Source organism: Oryx dammah, unplaced genomic scaffold (genome assembly GCF_014754425.2).
Source record: "Oryx dammah isolate SB20612 unplaced genomic scaffold, SCBI_Odam_1.1 HiC_scaffold_27, whole genome shotgun sequence".
NCBI classification, from domain to species: Eukaryota; Metazoa; Chordata; class Mammalia; order Artiodactyla; family Bovidae; genus Oryx; species Oryx dammah.
Genome location: NW_024070211.1, coordinates 134,771,889 through 134,792,450, shown reverse-complemented (window position 1 = coordinate 134,792,450; position 20,562 = coordinate 134,771,889). Strand labels below are relative to the sequence as shown.

Below are 20,562 nucleotides of genomic sequence, written 5' to 3'. Positions count from 1 at the left end.
CAAATCAAAACTACACTGGTTAGAATGGCCATAATAAAAAAAATCTAAAAACAATACGTGCTGGAGAAAATGTGGAGAAAAGGGAACTCTCTGGCACTCCTGGTTGGAATATAAACTGATACAGTCATTATGGAAAGTAGTATGGAGATTCCTTTAAAAGAATGAAACTATTAAAAGCATATGATCTAACAATCGCACTACTGGGCACATACTCTGAGAAAACTATAATTGAAAAAGACACAAGTACCCCAATGTTCATTCCTCACTACTTATGATAGCCAGGACATGGATGCCTCTTGACAGATGAATGAATAAATTTGTTGTGGTACATATATACAATGGAATATTACTCACAAAAAGAAAGATTTTTGAGTCATTCGAAGTGAGGTGGATGATTTTAGAGCCTGTTATACAGAGTGAAGTAAGTCAGAAAGGGAAAAATATTATATACGAACACATATATCACTTCATGGGAAATAGATGGGGAAACAGTGAAAACAGTGTCAGACTTTATATTTTTGGGCTCCAAAATCACTGCAGACAGTGATTGTAGCCATGAAATTAAAAAACACTTACTCCTTGGAAGAAAAGCTATGACCAACCTAGATAGCACATTGAAAAGCAGAGACATTACTTTGCCAACAAATGTCTGTCTAGTCAAGGCTGTGGTTTTTCCTGTGGTCATGTATGGATGTGAGAGTTGGACTGTGAAGAAGGCTGAGCGCCGAAGAATTGATGCTTTTGAACTGTGGTGTTGGAGAAGACTCTTGAGAGTCCCTTGGACTGCAAGGAGATCCAACCAGTCCATTCTGAAGGAGATCAGTCCTGGGATTTCTTTGGAAGGAATGATGCTGAAGCTGAATCTCCAGTACTTTGGCCACCTCATGCGAAGAGTTGACTCATTGGAAAAGACTCTGATGCTGGGAGGGATTGGGGGCAGGAGGAGAAGGGGACAACAGAGGATGAGGTGGCTGGATGGCATCATGGACTCAATGGATGTGAGTCTGAGTGAACTCCGGGAGTTGGTGATGGACAGGGAGGCCTGGCATGCCTCCCTGATTCATGGGGTCGCAAAGAGTCGGACACGACTGAGCGACTGAACTGGACTGAACTGAACACATATATATGGAATCTAGGATGGTGTTGATGACTCTATTTGCAGGGCAGGAGTAGAGATGCAGAGCAGACTTGATGGAGCGGGGGAAGGAGATGGTGGGACAAACTGAGAGTAGCACTGAAATATATACATCACTATGTGTAAAATAGATGGCTAATGGCAAGTTGTCTTATAACAGAGGGAACTCAACCCAGTACTCTGACAAACTAAAGGGATGTGATGCGGAGGGTGGGAGAGAGTTTCAAGAGAGAGGGGACATATGTATACTTATGGCTGATTCACATTATTGTATGGCAGTAACAATTATCCTCCAGTTAAAAATAAAAGTATATATGCATTATTTTTTTTCTCTATCTGACTTACTTCACACTGTACGATAGACTCTAGGTACACCCAGGCCCCCTACAACTGACTCAAATTCTTTCTTTTTATGACTAATAGTCCATTGTATATATGTACCACATCTTGTTTATCCATTTATCTGTCGATGGACATCTAGGTTTCATGTATATTTTGGAGATTAATCCTTTCCAGTTTCATTTGCAAATATTTTCTCCCATTCTGAGGGTTCTCTTTTCATCTTGTTTATGACTTCTTTTGGGGCACAAAAATTTTTGAGTTTAATTAGGTCTCATTTGTTTAATTTCATTTTTATTTTCATTACTCCTATTTTTGACTCATTAGGAGATGAGTCAAAAAGATCTTGCTGCAGTTTACATCAAAGAGTGATTTTTGCTGTGTTTTCCTCTAAGAATTTTATACTGTCTGGTCTTATATTTAGGTTTTTAATCCATCTTGAGTTTATTTTTGTATGGTATTAGGTTCTAATTTCACTCTTTTACATGTAGCTGTCCAGTTTTCCTGGCTCCACTTATTGAAGAAACTGCCTTTTTTTCCATTGTACATTCTTGCCACCCTTGTCATAGACTAGCTGACCTAGGATGTGGGTTTATCTCTGGGCTTTCTATCCTGTGCCGTTGGTCTGTGTGTCTGTTTTGTCCCAGTACTATCCCATCTTGACCACTGTAGCTCTGTAGTATAGTTTGAAGGTGGGGAGCCTGATTCCTCTAGCTTAGTTTTCTTTGTCAATATCACTTTAGCTACTCAAGGTCTTTTGTGTTTCCATAGAAATTGTAAAAGTTTTTGTTCTAATTTTGTAAATAATGTCATTGATAATTTGCGAGGAATTGCACTGAATATGTAGACTGCTTTGGGTAGTATTAATATATTCAATTTCACAATATTGACTCATCCAATCCAAGAACATGGTAATCCTCTATCTGCTTGTGTCATATTTGATTTCTTTCATCAGTGTTTTACAGTTTTCTGAGTAAAGGTCTTTTGCTTCCTTAGGTAGATTCATTATTTGGCATTTTATTCTTTTTGTTGTGATGATAACCAGGATTGTTTCCTTGATTTCCCTTTCTGATCTTTCATTGTAGTGTATAGCATGAAAGAAATTTCTGCGCATTAATTTTGTATCCTGCAACTTTGCTAAATTCATTGAGTACCTCCAGTAATTTTCTTGTGATATCTTTAATATTCTCCATGTATAGTTACATGTTATCTGCAAAGTGATGGCTTTCTTCTTTTCCAATTTTTATTCCTTTTATTTTTCTTCTCTGATTACTGGGTAGGACTTACAAAATTATATTGAATTAAGAGTGGAAAGAATAGACATATTTGTCTTGTTCCTGACCTTTGGGGAGATAATTTAATTTTTCACAATTGAGAATGATGTTTTCTCTGTGTCTGTCATATATGGCCATTATTGTTATATGGCCATATACTGTCATATATAGTCATATATGTCATTATTAATTTGAGGTAGATTACCTTGATGCCCACATTCTGGAGTGTTTCTTTTTTTCTTCCATAAATGAGTGTTGAGTTTTATCAAAAGTTTTTTCTCCGTGTGTTGAGATAATAAAATAGTTTTTATTCTTCAATTTGTTAATATTATGCATCATATCGCTAGATTTGTATATATTGAAAAATTGTTATATTCCTGCTATCAGTTCTGCTTGATAATGGTGTATGATCCTTTTAATGTGTTGTTGTATTTTGTTTTCTCATATTTTATTGAGGATTTTTGTGTCTATGTCCATCTGTGATATTCATCTGTAATTTTCTTTTTTTGTGTGATATCTTTCTCTGATGTGGTATCGGGGTGATGGCAGCCTAGTAGAACGAATTTGGGAGTGTTCTTTCCTCAGCAAGTTTTTGGAAGAATAGGGGTTTAGAAGAAGAATGGGTGTTAGCTTTACTCTAAATGTTTGATCAGAATTCTCCTGCGAGGCCATCTGGTCCTGGGCTTTTGATTTTTGGAAGATTTTTAATCACAGTATCAATTTCATTACTTGTGATTGGTTTGCTTATATTTTCTAATTCTTCCTGATTGTTTTGGAAAGTTGTACCTGTTAAAGAGTTAGTCCATTTCTTCTGGGTTGTCCATTTTACTGGCATATAGTTGCTTCTAGTAGTCTGTAATGATCCTTTGTATTTCTGTGTTAGCAGTTTTAATTTCTCTTTTTTTCATTTATAAATTTTAAAATTTGAATCCTCTTCCTTTTTTTTTCTGAGGAATATGGCTAAAAGTTTGTCAATTTTTAATCTTCTCAAGGAACCAACTTTTACTTTTATGAATCTTTGCTATTGTTTTCTTCATTTCTATTTCATTTATTTCTGTTCTGATCTGTATGATTGCTTTCTTTCTACTGACTTTGGGGGTTTGTTCTTCTTTATTTAGGTGTAATGTAAAATTGTTTATTTGTGATTGTTCCTGTTTCTTAAGGTTGAATTGCTATAAACTTCCATCTTAGAACTGATTTTGCTGCATCCCATAGGCACTTTGTATTTTTGTTATCATTTGTTTCTATGTATTTTTAAATTTTATCTTTAATTTCTTCAGTATTTTCTTGGTTAATTAGCAGCACACTGTGTAGCCTCCATGTGTCTGTTTTTTATAGGCTTTTCCCCCCCTATAATCGATTTCTAATTTCATAGTGTTGTGGTCAGAAAAGATACTTTATACAATTTTAATTTTTTAAAATTTTCTGAGGGTTGATTTGATTCAAGATGTATGTGGTGTATCCTGGAGAATGGTCCATGTGCACCTGAGAGTAAAGTATATTCTGCCACTTTTGTGTGATATTGCTTATAAATATCCATTGCATCTGTCTGATCTATTGTGTCATTTAAAGCTTGTGTTTCCTTATTTATCTTCTGTCTGGATGATCTGTCCATTGGTGTAAGTGGGGTGTTAAAGTCCACCATTATAATTGTGTTACTGTTCATTTCCCCTTTTATGGCTATTAGCATTTGCTTGTATATTGAAGGGCTCTTATACTGGGTGCATAAATATTTATAATTATTTTATCTTCTCCTTGGGTTGATCCCTTGATCATTAGGAAGTGTCATCCTTACATCATGTGTGTGTGTGTGTGTTCAGTCATTTCTCACTAACTGTGACTCAACAGAGTGTCCCAACAGTCTCCTCTGTCCATGGAATTTTTCAGGCAAGAAAACTGGAGTAGGCTGCCATTTCCTACTCCAGGGGATTTTCCTGACCCAGGGAAAGAAATTAATGAAATTTAGAAAAATTAACCAATATATTTAAAAAAAACATGGAAGTAAATCTATTTTAAAAATAGAATTAAGCATTGGAAGGTAAAACAGAATACTTGTATATAAAAAAAGTATAAGAGAGCAATAACAAAGAATAAAAAGTTTAGAGAACTAACATATAAACTGATAAATGAAAAAACTACCAGAAGGTAAAACAGAACCACAGTAGCAAAAAAAACAAAAACAAAAACAAAAATCAGAAAAAGCCTTCACTGTGTGGGGATGGAGGAGGGATGTGGGTTATTCAGGTTTCACTTTACACTGTGTGGTACAGTGAGATGAGCAGAGAAACAGAGTGGCCCTGGGGCTATCACCCTCAGGTAGAGTAGCTGGTGTGTTAACCTGGGAAGTGGGATCCCAGAGTTGTTCATCTCATGCAGCATCACTCCATCCTCCAGAGCCAGCCAAAGGCCCGTTTTCCTAGAGTCCCCAGCCCAGAGGCCATGCCTTCCCTGAGGATTCATTACAGATTCTCAGGAAGAGGAACAGTGCCTGAGGTCTTTTGGCAGCTTATTCTAAGAAAGCACATCTCCCTCCTCTGGAGAAATTGTAACACGAGGGCTGATACCAACTCCCTGTCCCCTCTGCCAGGGCCTGTGCCCTCCCTGGAGTGTCCTCTCATACTTCCACTGACCCCAGGCCTGGAGAGGGAGCAGAGCCCTGCCCTGCATGTGTACTCTGCATGTTATAGAGCTGGGCTAAAGGTGAGGGTGCTCTCTGCTGTGAGCCCAGCAGAAAGCCCCTTCTAGACCTTAGCTTTCAGTGTTGTCTCTGGTCCCTGTCTTATAATGTAAATTCCTTGGGAGAGGGAAACCTGTTATATGGCAACCCTTCAGTAAAAATCTGACTGGGAGTTCAATCCTTTTGACAGAGAGTGATAGGCAAAGTTCCAGGGAAACAGAAAGGAAGTAATTTCCGTGACGAGTGAACTGCTAGGTGTTAAAAGAATCTGCCTTGCTGTTGGACCAACTCAAAATTCACTGGCTGCCATGGGGCTAACCTAGCACTACCTTTTCCTGGCTAGTGACTCCAACCTTTAAAATGCTCTGTCCCCTTCCATTTTCTGCATTCATTATGGGTCAGAACAGCCTGGCCTGTCATCTTGTGGGGGCCACTCACCACCACACAGGGCAGATGTGCAGCACAGGTTAGTGATCTGCATGTCACTTTGGAAATAGTCTTCACATTTGTGTCGTTTCAAGGGCCTTAGGATGCTGGGACTGTCCCTGTCCTGGGACTGGCCAGAAGGCAGCCTCCAGGAAGTTGGAGCTAAACTGTAACTGTGAAAGGCTCAATGCAAGCAGATTCAAACTGACAATAGATGGAGTCCCCTACCTTGCCTTTCCTTCCAATCCTCTCCTCACAGGTAACCACTAATTTGTTACCTGTATCTATGACCCTGTTTATGTTTTGTTATATTAATTAGTTTCCCTTTTTAGATTCCACATATAACTGAAAACATGCAATATGCATCTTTGTCTCAGTTCAGTTCAGTTCAGTTCAATTAAATCGCTCAGTCGTGTTCGACTCTTTGTGACCCCATGAATCGCAGCACGCTAGGCCTCCCTGTCCATCACCAATTCCTGGAGTTCACTCAGACTCATGTCCATCAAGTCAGTGATGCCATCCAGCCAGCTCATCCTCTGTCGTCCCCTTCTCCTCCTTCCCCCAATCCCTCCCAGCATCTTTATCTAAGTTACTTCAAAATCATGTAATACCCTGAGGTCAACCACATTTTTCCATATGTCTTAGTAATATTCCATTGTATGTATATATGCCACATCTTTATGGATTTGTCAGTTTACACTTAGGTTGCTTCCATATTTTGTCTAGTGTAAGTAATGCTGTTATGAATATCGGGGAAGTGCATGTATTTTTTCAAATTAGCATTTTTATTTTCTTCAGATATCTACCCATGAGTGGAATTGCTTAATCCATATGATAATTTTACTTTTAATTTTTTTTAAGGAAACTTCATACTGTTTTCCATAGCAGTTGTACCAGTTTACATTCCTACCAACCATGAACTAAAATTCCATCTATTCTCTTCATTCTTGCCAATATTTGCTACTTGTAGACTTTTTCATGGTAGCCATGCTGACAGGTGTAAAGTGATATTTCATGGTGGTTTTGATTTGCATTTCCCTGATAATTAGTGGTGAGCAACTCTTCATATGCCTGTTAGCTATTTGCATGTGTTTCTTGGGAAACTGTCTATTCAGGTCTTCTGCCCATTGCTTAATTGGATTGTTTGGTTTGGATGATTTGGTTTTGAGTTGTTTATATATTTTGGATATTAATCTCTTATAAGACATATCATTGGCAAATATGGTATCCCATGCTGTAGGTTGCCTTTTGGCTCTTTTTGAGCGTTTCTTTGGTTGTGCAAAAGCTTTTAGTTTTAATTAGGTCCCACTTGTTTATTTTGGCTTTTGTTTCCCTTGCCTGAGGAGACAGAACCAGAAATATATTATTAAGACTTATCTCAAAGAGTGTGTGTTTTTGCCTAGTTTTATGATGTCATTTTGCACTTAGGTTTTAAAATCATTTTGACTTTACTTGTATATGTGGTGTAGTAAAATGTTTAAATTTCATCCTTTTACATGTAGTTGTCCAGTTTTCACAGCACCATGTATTGAAAAAAGTATCTTCTCTCCATTGTATATTCTTGACTCCTTTGTTGTAGATTAATTGACAATAGATGAGTGGGTTTATATTTGGGCTGTTTATTCCATTCCATTGATCTATGTGTCTGTTTTTATGCCAGTACCATACTGTTTTGATTACTATAGCTTTGAATTCTGAAGTCAAGGAGAGTGATACCTCTAACTTTGTTTGCTTTTGCTCAAGATTGCTTTGACCATTCAGAATAAAATTCATCCATAAATTAGGATTATTTGCTATAGTTCTATGAAAAATGCTTTGGGTAATTGATGGGTATTGTACTAAATCAGTAGGTTGCTTTGGGTAGTATGCATGTTTTAGCAATATTCATTCTTCCAGTCATGAACACAAGATATCTATTTATTTGCATCACCTTCAATTTTCTTTATCAGTGTCTTATAGTTTTCAAACTATAGGTCTTTTTATCTCCTTGGTTGTTTATTCCTAGGTATTTATTTCTTTTTGATGTGACTGTAGGTGGGATTGTTTCCTTGATTTCTCTTTCTGAGAGTTCATTCAGTTCAGGTCAGTTCAGTTGCTCAGTCGTATCCAACTCTTTGCGACCCCATGAATCATAGCACACCAGGCCTCCCTGTCCATCACCAACTCCTGGAGTTCACTCAGACTCACGTCCATCGAGTCCATGATGCCATCCAGCCATCTCATCCTCTGTCGTCCCCTTCTCCTCCTTCCCCCAATCTCTTCCAGCATCAGAGTCTTTTGCAATGAGTCAGGTCTTTGCATGAGGTGGCCAAAGTACTGGAGTTTCAGCTTTAGCATCATTCCTTCCAAAGAAATCCCAGGGCTGATCTCCTTCAGAATGGACTAGTTGGATCTCCTTGCAGTTCAAGGGACTCTCAAGAGTCTTCTCCAACACCACAGTTCAGAAGCATCAATTCTTCAGCGCTCAGCCTTCTTCACAGTCCAACTCTCACATCCATACATAACCGCAGGAAAAACCATAGCCTTGACTAGACAGACCTTTGTTGGCAAAGTAATGTCTCTGCTTTTGAATACGTTATCTGGGTTGGTTATAACTTTTCTTCCAAGGAGCAAGCGTCTTTTAACTTCATGGCTGCAATCACCATCTGCAGTGATTTTGGAGCCCCCCAAATAAAGTCTGACACTGTTTCTACTGTTTCCCCATCTATTTCCCATGAAGTGATGGGACCAGATGCCATGATCTTCGTTTTCTGAATGTTGAGCTTTAAGCCAAGTCTTTCACTCTCCTCTTTCACTTTCATCAAGAGGCTCTTTAGTTCCTCTTCACTTTCTGCCGTAAGGGTGGTGTCATCTGCATATCTGAGGTTATTGATATTTCTCCCGGCAATCTTGATTCCAGCTTGTGTTTCTTCCAGTCCAGCATTTCTCATGATGTACTCTGCATAGAAGTTAAAGAAGCAGGGTGACAATATACAGCCTTGACATACTCCTTTTCCTATTTGGAACCAGTCTGTTGTTCCATGTCCAGTTCTAACTGTTGCTTCCTGACCTGCATACAGATTTCTCAAGAGGCAGGTTAGGTGGTCTGGTATTCCCATCTCTTTCAGAATTTTCCACAGTGATCCACACAGTCAAAGGCTTTGGCATAGTCCATAAAGCAGAAGTAGATGTTTCTCTGGAACTCTCTTGCTTTTTCCATGATCCAGCAGATGTTGGCAATTTGATCTCTGGTTCCTCTGCCTTTTCTAAAACCAGGTTGAACATCAGGGAGTTCACAGTTCACGTATTGCTGAAGCCTGGCTTGGAGAAGTTTGAGCATTACTTGACTAGCATGTGAGATGAGTGCTATTGTGCGGTAGTTTGAGCATTCTTTGGCATTGCCTTTCTTTGGAATTGGAATGAAAACGGACCGTTTCCAGTCCTGTGGCCACTGCTGAGTTTTCCAAATTTGCTGGCATGTTGAGTGCAGCACTTTCACAGCATCATCTTTCAGGATTTGAAACAGCTCCACTGGAATTCCATCACCTCCACTAGCTTTGTTCGTAGTGATGCTTTCTAAGGCCCACTTGACTTCACATTCCAAGATGTCTGGCTCTAGATTAGTGATCAAATCATCATGATTATCTGGGTGGTGAAGATCTTTTTTGCACAGTTCTTCCGTGTATTCTTGCCACCTCTTCTTGATATCTTCTGCTTCTGTTAGGTCCATACCATTTCTGTCCTTTATTGAGCCCATCTTTGCATGAAATGTTCCCTTGGTATCTCTAATTTTCTTGAAGAGATCTCTAGTCTTTCCCATTCTGTTGTTTTCCTCGATTTCTTTTCATTGATCGCTGAAGAAGGCTTTCTTATCTTTTCTTGCTATTCTTTGGAACTCTGCATTCAGATGCTTATATCTTTCCTTTTCTCCTTTGTTTTTTTGCCTCTCTTCTTTTCACAGCTATTTGTAAGGCCTCCCCAGACAGCCATTTTGCTTTTTTGCATTTCTTTTCCACTTATCAAAGAGACTATCTTTTCTCCATTGTATATTCTTGCCTCCTTTGTCAAAGACAAGGTGACCATAGATGTGGGTTATCTCTGGGTTTCTATCCACTTCTACTGATCTATATTACTGTGTTTGTGCCAGTAACATTCCATCTTTTAAAATCTTTTCTTCATTCTTGTTTACTGTAGCTTGTACTGTAATTTGAAGACAAGGACCCTGATTCTTTCAGCTTCTATCTTCTTTCTCAAGATTACTTTGGCTAGTCAGGATGCAATATATAAATTTAAAATTTTGAGCTTCCATAAGAATTTAAAATTTTTTTGTTCTAGTTCTAGGAAAATTGGACATTGATAATTTGTTAGGGATTGCATTGAATCTGTAGATTACTTTGGGTAGTATGGTCATTTTCAGATTTATTCTTTCAATCAAAGAACATGGTATATCTCTCCATCTACTTGTGTTGCCTTTGATATCTTTTATCAGTGATTATAGTTTTCTGTATACAGGTCTTTTGTCTCCTTAGGTAGGTTTATTCATAGGTATTTTATTCTTTTTACTTCATTTGGGAATGGGATTGCTTTCTTAATTTCTGTTTCTTATTTTTTGTTTTAATGTATAAGAATGCAAAGGAATTCTGTATTTAATTTGTACTTTGCAACTTTACTAAATTTGCTGATTAGCTCTAGTAATTTTCTGGTGCTACTTTAGGGTTTTCTATGTATAGTTTTATGTCATCTGTAAGCAGTGATAGTTTTACTCCTTCTTTCCAGTCTGGATTCCTTTTTAGACTTTTTCTTCTCTGATTGCCCTGGCTAGGACTTTTAGAACTATATTGATTGATAGCGGTGTAAATAAACACCCTTGTCTTGTTTCTGATCTTAGAAAAAATGTATTATTTTTCCCCCATTGACAATAGGGCTTTCTGTGGGTTTGTCATATATGGCCTTTATCATGTTGAGATAGGTTCCTTCTATGCCTATTTCCTGGAGAATTTTTTATCATAAATGGGTGTTTAATTTTGTCAAAAGCTTTTTCTGCATCTATGCAGATGATCACATGGTTTTACCTTTCAATTTGTTTCTATGGTGTAGCAAGTTGACTGATTTGCATATATTGAAGAATCTTTGTATTCATGGGATAAACCGCACATGATCATGGTGTATGATTCCTTTAATGTGTTATTGGATTCTGTTTGCTAGTATTTTGCTGAGGAATTTTGCATCTATGTTCATCTGTGATATTGGCCTGTGATTTTCTTTTTTTGTGGCATCTTTGATTTTTTGTATCAGGATGCTGATGACCTCATAATGTGAGTTTGAGAGTGCTCCTCCATCAGCAATTGTTTGGAAGAGTTTGAGAAGGGAGGTATTTGCTCTTCTATGGCACCCTACTCCAGTACTCTTGCCTGTAGAATTCCATGGACTGAGGAGCCTGGTGGGCTACAGTCCATGGGGTCGCAAAGAGTCGGACACGACTGAGCGACTTCCCTTTCACTTTTCACTTTCATGCATTGGAGAAGGAAAGGGCAACCCACTCCAGTGTTCTTGCCTGGAGAGTCCCGGGGACAGGGGAGCCTGGTGGGCTGCCGTCTATGGGGTTGCACAGAGTGGGACACGACTGAAGTGACTTAGCAGAACGTTTGACAGAATTCACCTGGGAAGTCACCTGGTCTTGGGCTTTTGTCTGTTGGAAGATTTTTCTCACATTTTCAATTTCAGTGCTTATGATTGCTTCATGAATTCTATTTCTTCCTGGTTCAGTCTTGGAAGGTTGTACTTTTCTAAGAATTTGTTGATTTCTTCCATGTGGTTCATTTTATTGGCATATAGTTGCTCATAGAAGTCTCTTATGATCTTTGGTATTTCTGCATTATCTGTTGTAACTTCTCCTTTTTCATTTCTAGTTTTATTGATTTGAGTCTTCCTCCCTTTTTTCCTTGATGAGTCTGGCTAATTGTCAAATTTGTTTATCTTCTCAAAGAACCAGATTTTGGTTTTATTGATCTTTGCTATAGTTGCCTTCATTTCTTTATCATTTATCTCTGCTCTGATATTTATGATTTATTTCCTTAAACTAACTTCAGGTGTTTTTTGTTCTTCTTTCTCCAATTGCTTTAGGTGTAAGGTCATGTTGTTTATTTGAAGTTTTTCTCATTCCTTGAGGTAGGCTTGTATTGCTATAAACTTCATTTTAACATTGTTTTTGCTGCATCCCATAGGTTTTGGGCCATGTGTTTTCACTGTCATTTTTTTTCTAGGTTTTGCTTTATTTCCTCTGATTTCTTCAGCAACTTCTTGCTTATTTAGAAGTATGTTTTTAGCTTTCTTGTGTTTGTGTTTTTCAGGTTTTTTTTCTGTTGCTGTTGTGTTAGTTGCCCAGTCACATCTGACCCTTTGTGACTGCATGGGCTGTAGCCCACCAGGCTCCTCTGTCCATGAAATTCTCCAGGCAAGGATACTGGAGTGGGTTTCCATTTCCTTCTCCAGGGGATCTTCCCAACCCAGGGATCGAACTCAGGTCTCCTGCATCACAGGCAGATTCTATACTGTCTGAGTCACCAGGGAAGGCCACCCGCCCCCTTTTTTTCTTCTTGTAATCAATATCTAATCTCATAGTATTGTGGTCAGAAAAGATACTTGATATGATTTCAATTTTCTTAAATTTACCAATGCTTGATTTGTGAACAGAAGATGTGATATATCCTTGAGAATGTTTTGTGTGTGCTTGAGAAAAAAGTATATTCTGATGTTTTTGGATAGCATATGCTAAAGATATCAATTCACTCCATCTAGTTGAATAAGTGACTTAAGATTTGTGTTTACATATTAATTTTCTGTGTGGATGATCTGCTCAGTGGTATAAGTGGAGTATTAAAGTCTCCTCCTATTATTATGCTATTGTCACTTTTCCCATTTGTATTGTTAGCATTTGACTTATGTGTTGAGGTGTTCCTATGTTGGGTACATAAATATTGATAACTGTTTCATCTTCTTTTATTGACTCCTTGATTACTATGTAGTGCCCTTCCTTATCCCTTATAACAGTATCTATTTAAAAGTCTATTTTGTTTCATATGAGTATTGCTACTCCTGCTTTTTTTTGTTGTTTCCTATTTACATGGACTATGTTTTTCCATCCCTTTTCAGTGTGTATGTGTCCTTAGGTCTGAAGTGGGTCTCTTGTGGGCAGCATATATATGGATCTTTTTTTCTGTATCCATTTAGCCAGTCTGTGCCTTTTGGTTGAGGCATTTAATCCATTTACATTTATGATAGTTATCAGTATATATGTTTCTACTACCATTTTCTTAATTATTTGGGTTTTTAAACATCTATTTCTTTGGCTATACTGGGTCTTAGTTGCAGCATGCAAGATCTTTTAGTTGTGGCATGTAGACTCTTAGTTGTGGCATGGTAGACTTAGTTCCCTATCAGAGATCAATTCTGGGGCCCCTGAATTGGGAGCTTGGAGTCTTAGCAACTGGACCACCAGGGAAGAACCTGGGGTTTATTTGTGTGGGTCTTTTTCTTCTATTGTGTGTGTGTGTGTGTTTTCCTAGAGAGTTCCTCTGGCTTTTGTTGTAAGGCGGTTTTGATGCTGCTGAATTCTCTTAGCTATTGATTGTCCATAAAGTTTTGATTTCATCATCAAATCTGAATGAGATCCTTGCTGGATAGAATAATCTTGGTTGTAGGTTTTTACCTTTTGTCACTTTAAATATATCTTGCCACTCCCTTCTGGCCTGCAGAGTTTCTGCTGAAAGTTCAGCTGTTAATGTCATGGGTATTCCCTTGTATATTATCTGTTGCTTTTCTCTTGATGCTTTAAATATTTTTCCTTTGTGTTTGATTTTTGTTAGTTTGGTTAAGATGTTTTGTGGCATATTTCTCTTTAGGTTTATCTGGTACAGGACTCTATGAGCTTCCTGGACTTGGGCCACTATTTCATTTTCCATATTAGGAAATTTTTTGATTATAATCCCTCAAGTTTTTCTCATATACTTTCTTTTTTTCTTCTTCACCTGGGAATGCTATAATTCAAATGTTGGTGTATTTAATATTGCCCCAGAGGTCATTAATATTGTCCTCAATTCTTCTCATCCTTTTTTCTATATTCTGCTCCTTTGCAATTATTTCTAATTTTCTATCTCTCAGCCCACTTATCCATTCTTCTGCCTCAGTTATTCTGCCAACTACAGATTGATGTTTGCCAAGGGCATTTGTGATGTGCCTCTGCAGAGAGTTAATCCTATGCTGCTGCAGCTATTTACCTTTGACACAGCCTGATGGGAGTTCAGGGTGGAGAATGAGGCACTTTGTGCTCCAAGGAGACTGATGGAACAGGTCTTTAGATAGTTTGATATTTTAGGAACTGATTTCATGATCACAATCCTCCCATCTCCTCATATCTAGAAAAGTACTAAATTTCTTCATGGTTATATTAGGTCCTCTTGACTAACAGGAAATCTTTTATAAAATAATTTCTTGATTGCGTGAACTCCCCCTTCACCAAAATCACATATATTGACCTTCACCCATTACCTCTTTGGACCAGTTTATCAAAGCTATCTGAGGTACCATCTCCTGGGCTGTAGTCTTCATTTTGCCCCCAAATAAAACTTAACTCACAACTCTCACACTGTACATCTTTTTTCAGTTTACAGTTATGGCAACTGTGAAGGGACCCAGAGTGAACATCCCTTCTTCAACTGAACTCTACAAGGAACTTGAGCTATGATACCAGCAGCAGCCCCTTGCACCCATCTACCTTCTCAGGTAGTCCAGACGAATTTGGCTAAGCCTTTCCTGGTTCTCAGATATCCCATATTGGTGGATGGTCGTGAATTTTATTTGGCAGTGGAGCAGATTACTTATTCCCTCCTAGTTGAAAGGCACTGGGCAGCGAGTAGGGGTAGTTGAAATATACCAAAGCATACACACTCAGTGTATAGAAACTGGGTGGAAAGATACTGGGTTGGGCTGGTTGAAAGATACCAGGGCAATACCCACTAAGTGGAAAGATCTGGGGGCAGGGCTTGGTTGAAAGATACTGAGGAATATGCAGGGCTCAACTGAAAGATCCTGAGGTTGCTCAGTTGTAGGAAACTAAGCAGTCTGTAGTGAGTAGTTAAGAGGCTAATCTGATGCTTTTCCTCAAATTGGCTGCCTTAATAGAATTTTGGGGGATAAAAGTGAAGATATTACATGAGAGCTTTACATCATAGAAAAGGGACAAAACTCCTCTCAGCTGATTACAGCTTACTCAGGTGACTGAGAAATTTTTAGGAGGGTTGGAAGCCAAGGCCTCTTACCATGCAATGATCCCATAGGGAAACTCACTCATTAATTAAAACACTTGCTTATCCAGGGGTCACAGATAAGAACTGATCATTCAGTGATCTGAGCACTGTGGTGGTCTTAGACTGCCAAAGTGAGTAACTAAGACATATAAGAGGGCTCAAGTGACTCTGGAGTGACTCGTGGAGGGAGTTACGTTTACAGTGTACTGGCTTACCACAGTTTCATGAGTGAATTTTATCCACAAGTTCAACTTAAAATAAGTAGAGCCTCTCAAACACAGAAATGAGGGACATCAGAAAGCAGCCTCTATCTCCAGCCAGGGTTATGTACATACAAAACTTATCCTTGCAAGTACCTACTTAATTGAGGAAGTTATACTAAAGGAGATCTCAACCTAAAATATCCAAATTGAGGGTCTTTTGATATTCCAAAATTGATATTTTTGTGCACGTAGTTAGAAAAAGTCGGCTGTAAGATCAGATAGCTTGAATGAAATGCTTGTTTTGGTATGCAGAACAGTCTAAAAGAGGAAACAATAGAGTAACTTCTTTGCAGGAAACTAACAAGAAACTACATGAAACTATATAAGAACTCAAAAAGGCCACTAGCAGTAACTCAGGTCTAGTGGGACTGGAAAGTCATATTTAGGGCATTTATGCCATGTGGCTTTTTATTTCTGGGCATAGTCTTTCCATTTGTTCAATTTGGCTTTTGATTTCTGGGCATCTCTTTGCCATTTGTTTTATTTGGAGTGTAAATTTTGGCTGGTGATATTTTGGTACGGCTTGGTTATTTTGGTTTGAGCACACAGATTGGCTTGATTGTGCAGACATCTGTACAAACTGCTTGAGCAGTTTATATAGGAAGTGCTTCCTCTAAGCTTCCACCACCACCCCACACCTAAGAACACTTTGGGAAAAATTTTAAATGGCTGGTCAACCTATAGCTTATGATCCAATGACAAAGAAAAATGGCCTAAAAATATTAGATCTTTATTGCCACAGGATGGGAAAATGGACAGACGTTCCCTTATGTTCAGGACTTTTCTCCTATAATCAACAGCATGGGGCTGATCAAAATAAGATCCTTACCTCCCAGTGGGACAATTCCTGATAGAACATTTTATTAGTCTGCCTTTGTTATCAGGGCCAGTATGAGAACTATCTGGTCTAAATTTTGGTTATGAAACTATGATCACAGAAAAATAAAGATTTTTGACAGTGTGGCCATGATATTCTTTTACACTCCAGAGAAAACTGATTAAAACTTTTTCGAAATTGTCCTACTAGGAGAAGACATCTTCCTCTTCTTGCACCTTGAGACTATGGCTTTCAGGGACACCTATCTAGACAATCTCTAATTCCTGAAACAGAGGGAAAAAATAGAAAAAGAAGCCTTTAAAAACTTCTTTAAATTCCAACTGTTATTTATAATCTAGTGAGTTTCATATTGTGCTATCTGACTCATAACCAAGTTTGGAAAACAAAGCTGTCAAATCTCTTGTTTCCATTTGGATATATGTATGTCTCAGTATGTGTGTTTGTCTTTGGATATTGTTGCTGATATTTGTAAATGAGCTCTGTTTAATTGGCTTTAAGAAAAGTAAGCACTTACAACTCAAACAATTCTAAATACAAGAAAAATTAACCTAAATGAATTTTATGTTCACATGAACTGGAAAATATTTAGCATTAAATAACTGGTATTAATGTGTTTGTTGATCTAATTAATATAAGGGTCATTAACATTAAGCATAGTATTTTCATTGTGTCTTGGTTTAATAAAAGTTAAATAAAATCTTGTTATAAGAGCAATTACTGAACAGTATCTTCCTCTTACAGAGAAATTAAAAAGGTTTTGGACAATTAATGAATATGTTTGATGCCATCCTGAGATGTTCTCTATAAGGAAGCAAATGTTTTTAGAAATTATCTCTGGTATTTATGTTCACCAGTCTATTGAATGGTAATATAGAGGATAGTTGTTTAAGGAAAGTAGGATGTGTGTTTTTAGTAAACAAGGTATGATGAATGGAATTTCATTTTGTTAAGGGAAAAGGAAGTAGGTTTGACTTATAGGTGGCTTTTTCAGGATAGGAGAACAAATTAATGGGTACGGAAAATGATTTAAAAAAAAAAAAGGTTTGTGGAAAGTTGACCCTGAGAAAAGAGTTTTGTGCATGCTCAGAAATGACTAAGTTTAAAATAAATGTAATTGAGTAAATTAAAAGGAAGTAGGTGCAAAATGTGAATTTGAGTTTTCTCTGTATTAAGAGGACAAGCTTTCTTCAGATGTTGAACTGCCTTTGATAACAGTTTCTTTACCTCTTAAATGTTTCTTTACCTCTTAAATGATCTGTTCCATATTTGCCTTTGAAATCTTTTATTGTTTCTTTGGCTAAGTGAATCAAATTCTAATGAAACATTTTTTGACCTATAGCTAACTTTGGGATGCTTCAAAGGGCCCCTGAAGCATCCTAAAGAGAGATATTAAACTAATTAGGTTCATCTGGTACATTGAATTGCAAGGAAGTATTGTCAAATGAGTAATAAATATCCTCAGGTTATATAGTATGGTAAATGTTACTAATATAGATATCCTAGAAATTCTATAGAGTTTCTAAAATTCAGATATGTCCTGACAAAATATTATCAGTCATGATTCCAGTTATTATCTTAAAGTGTTGTTACAGCAGTAACCAGGTTTCTTTGTCAATTATATTGTGGTCAGATTTTTTTCTTTCTTTTTTGTTTTTTAGATTTTTTGTATCCCTTATTTATTTTATTTTTAACATAAATTTATTTATTTTAATTGGAGGCTAATTACTTTACAATATTGTATTGGTTTTGCCATACATCAACATGAATCCACCATGGGTGTATATGTGTTCCCCATCCTGGACCCCCCTCCTACTTCCCTCCCCATACCATCCCTCTGGGTTATCCCAGTGCACCAGCCCCGAGCATCCTGTATCATGCATTGAACCTGGACTGGTGATTTGTTTCACATATGATATTATACATGTTTCAATGCCATTCTCCCAAATCATGCCACCCTCGCCCTCTCCTACAGAATCCAAAAGTCTGTTCTATACATCTGTGTCTCTTTTGCTGTCTCACATACAGGGTTATTGTTACCATCTTTCTAAATCCCATATATATGCATTAGTATACTGTATTGGTGTTTTTCTTTCTGGCTTACTTCACTCTGTATAATAGGCTCTAGTTTCATCCACCTCATTAGAACTGATTCAAATGTATTCTTTTTAATGGCTGAGTAATACTCCATTGTGTATATGTACCACAGCTTTCTTATCCATTCACCTGCTGATGGACATCTATGTTGCTTCCATGTCCTAGCTATTATAAACAGTGCTGCAATGAACATTGGGGTACACGTGTCTCTTGCAATTCAGGCTTCCTCGGTGTGTGTGCCCAGCAGTGCGATTGTTGGGTCATATGACAGTTCTATTTCCAGTTTTTTAAGGAATCTCCACACTGTTCTCTATAGTGGCTGTACTAGTTTGCATTCCTACCAACAGTGTAAGAGGGTTCCCTTTTCTCCGCACCCTCTCCAGCATTTATTGCTTGTAGACTTTTGGATCACAGCCATTCTGACTGGTGTGAAATGGTACCTCATTGTAAACCTGCTTTCTTAAGTCTTTTGTCATTATAGGCAGTTATGGTCATTTATTATTTATTTTAATAAATAAATAATATTGCTTTTGCAAAATGGTTCCTCTTCAAGAAGATTTATAGAAAGAACTTTTGGATAAATATGTGTTTCTTACTTTCAGACCATAATGCTGAACTGGGTAAGAAATTAAAGGATTCTAATGGGAAACCTGATGGCTTCATAAAAATTAACAAAAGGACTTAATGAACTGGTGAATATGCTTATAACTTTTATGGTTTCTATCTGAAAAATTTACTGGTTTGAATATATGTTTTCTAGGTATAAGGAAAACCTTCCCCTCAAACTAATTATGACTTACAGTAATTTGGTAAAATTATTCTTTTGTAAGCAAAAGTAAAACATTTATCTTTTCTCTCTCTGATCCCTCTAGAGACTGGGAACTCTTAGATTTCCAGTAGCTTTATCAGATAAATTAGGAAGGCTATCTCACTAACAAGTACAGAAATCTCAAAGAATCTTGGAGCTCTTGAGAAGGGAGAAATTCACCTAAATTTATTAAGCAAAATCTGTAATAAGCCCTTGGCATAACTTTCCTAGCCTTGAATTTTTTTTTTAAAGTTCAGCCTGAGACCCAGCAAAGCAAAAAAAAAAAAAATGTCTATAAGAACTGTGGTTTTGGAGAAGACTCTTGAGAGTCCCTTGGACTGCAAAGAGATCCAACAAGTCCATTCTGAAGGAGATCAGCCCTGGGATTTCTTTGGAAGGAATGATGCTAAAGCTGAAACTCCAGTACTTTGGCCACCTCATGTGAAGAGTTGACTCATTGGAAAAGTCTCTGATGCTGGGAGGGATTGGGGGCAGGAGGAGAAGGGGATGACAGAGGATGAGATGGCTGGATGGCATCACTGACTCGATGGATGCGAGTCTGAGTGAACTCCAGGAGTTGGTGAGGGACAGGGAGGCCTGGCGTGCTGCGATTCATGGGGTCGCAAAGAGTCAGACACGACTGAGCGACTGAACTGAACTGATAATCAATTATGGCTATATAAATCATAAGGTCAAGTTTATTGAGACCAGACATTTTCCAAAAAATGTCATCTTAATTTGGTTATATTTGGTAAAAATGAGGGTAACCTTAGGGAGAAAAAGATGTTTCAATAAATGTTAAGTCCTAGTTTTGTTAATGGAGGTCTGTATCTACTAAGGCTCATTTCCTGGATAGTTCTCTACTATATTAACATAAACTTTAATTGAGTTATTAAAGGACACTCTAAGTTGGTTTCTGAAGCTTATCTCAGTAATGTATCATTGGACAAAGATCAGATGCCTCACAACCTGCAACCAGGACTGGAAAATAATTTAAGGGACTGTCTCCAACCCAAATGGAAGGACTTTTTTTTTTAATCAAAGGAAACTACATTACACCAGGACAAGAGGAAGATATCAGAAGCAGACACTTTGCCCAAGATGTTGGACCCAACTCATGATAATTTATAACGTTTTCTTGACTTCTTGGGGCTTTACACACAAAATGTTTTCTATCATGGACATCATCCTATGCTAGTTTTAAAACTCAATCCAGTTGTTGGGTTTGTGGCTAATCACCTGCATCTAATACTTCTAAATTACTTTGGTGGATGTCTCCACTCCAAGGCTTTAATTGGATGACCCTTAAGAAATTTATTTTAGAAGAATGAGAGTTCAGTCCTGTTCTATCTACTCATACTACTAGATGGGACCCTCTCAGATGGCCTATTGATAATACCTGCTCTGACCTGACCATAGTTTCT

At 37.6% G+C, this 20,562-nt stretch overlaps 1 long non-coding RNA gene across 1 annotated transcript; it reads right to left on the bottom strand.

The window, feature by feature from the left end:
- Window positions 1-1,696: 1,696 nt before the first annotated feature.
- On the bottom strand, window positions 1,697-6,974 carry LOC120854078. Its single transcript, XR_005718915.1, has 3 exons — window positions 6,824-6,974; window positions 5,317-5,319; window positions 1,697-1,708 (listed from the first exon to the last, which is right to left on the bottom strand). It is a non-coding gene; the product is annotated as an uncharacterized LOC120854078 (long non-coding RNA).
- Window positions 6,975-20,562: the final 13,588 nt, after the last annotated feature.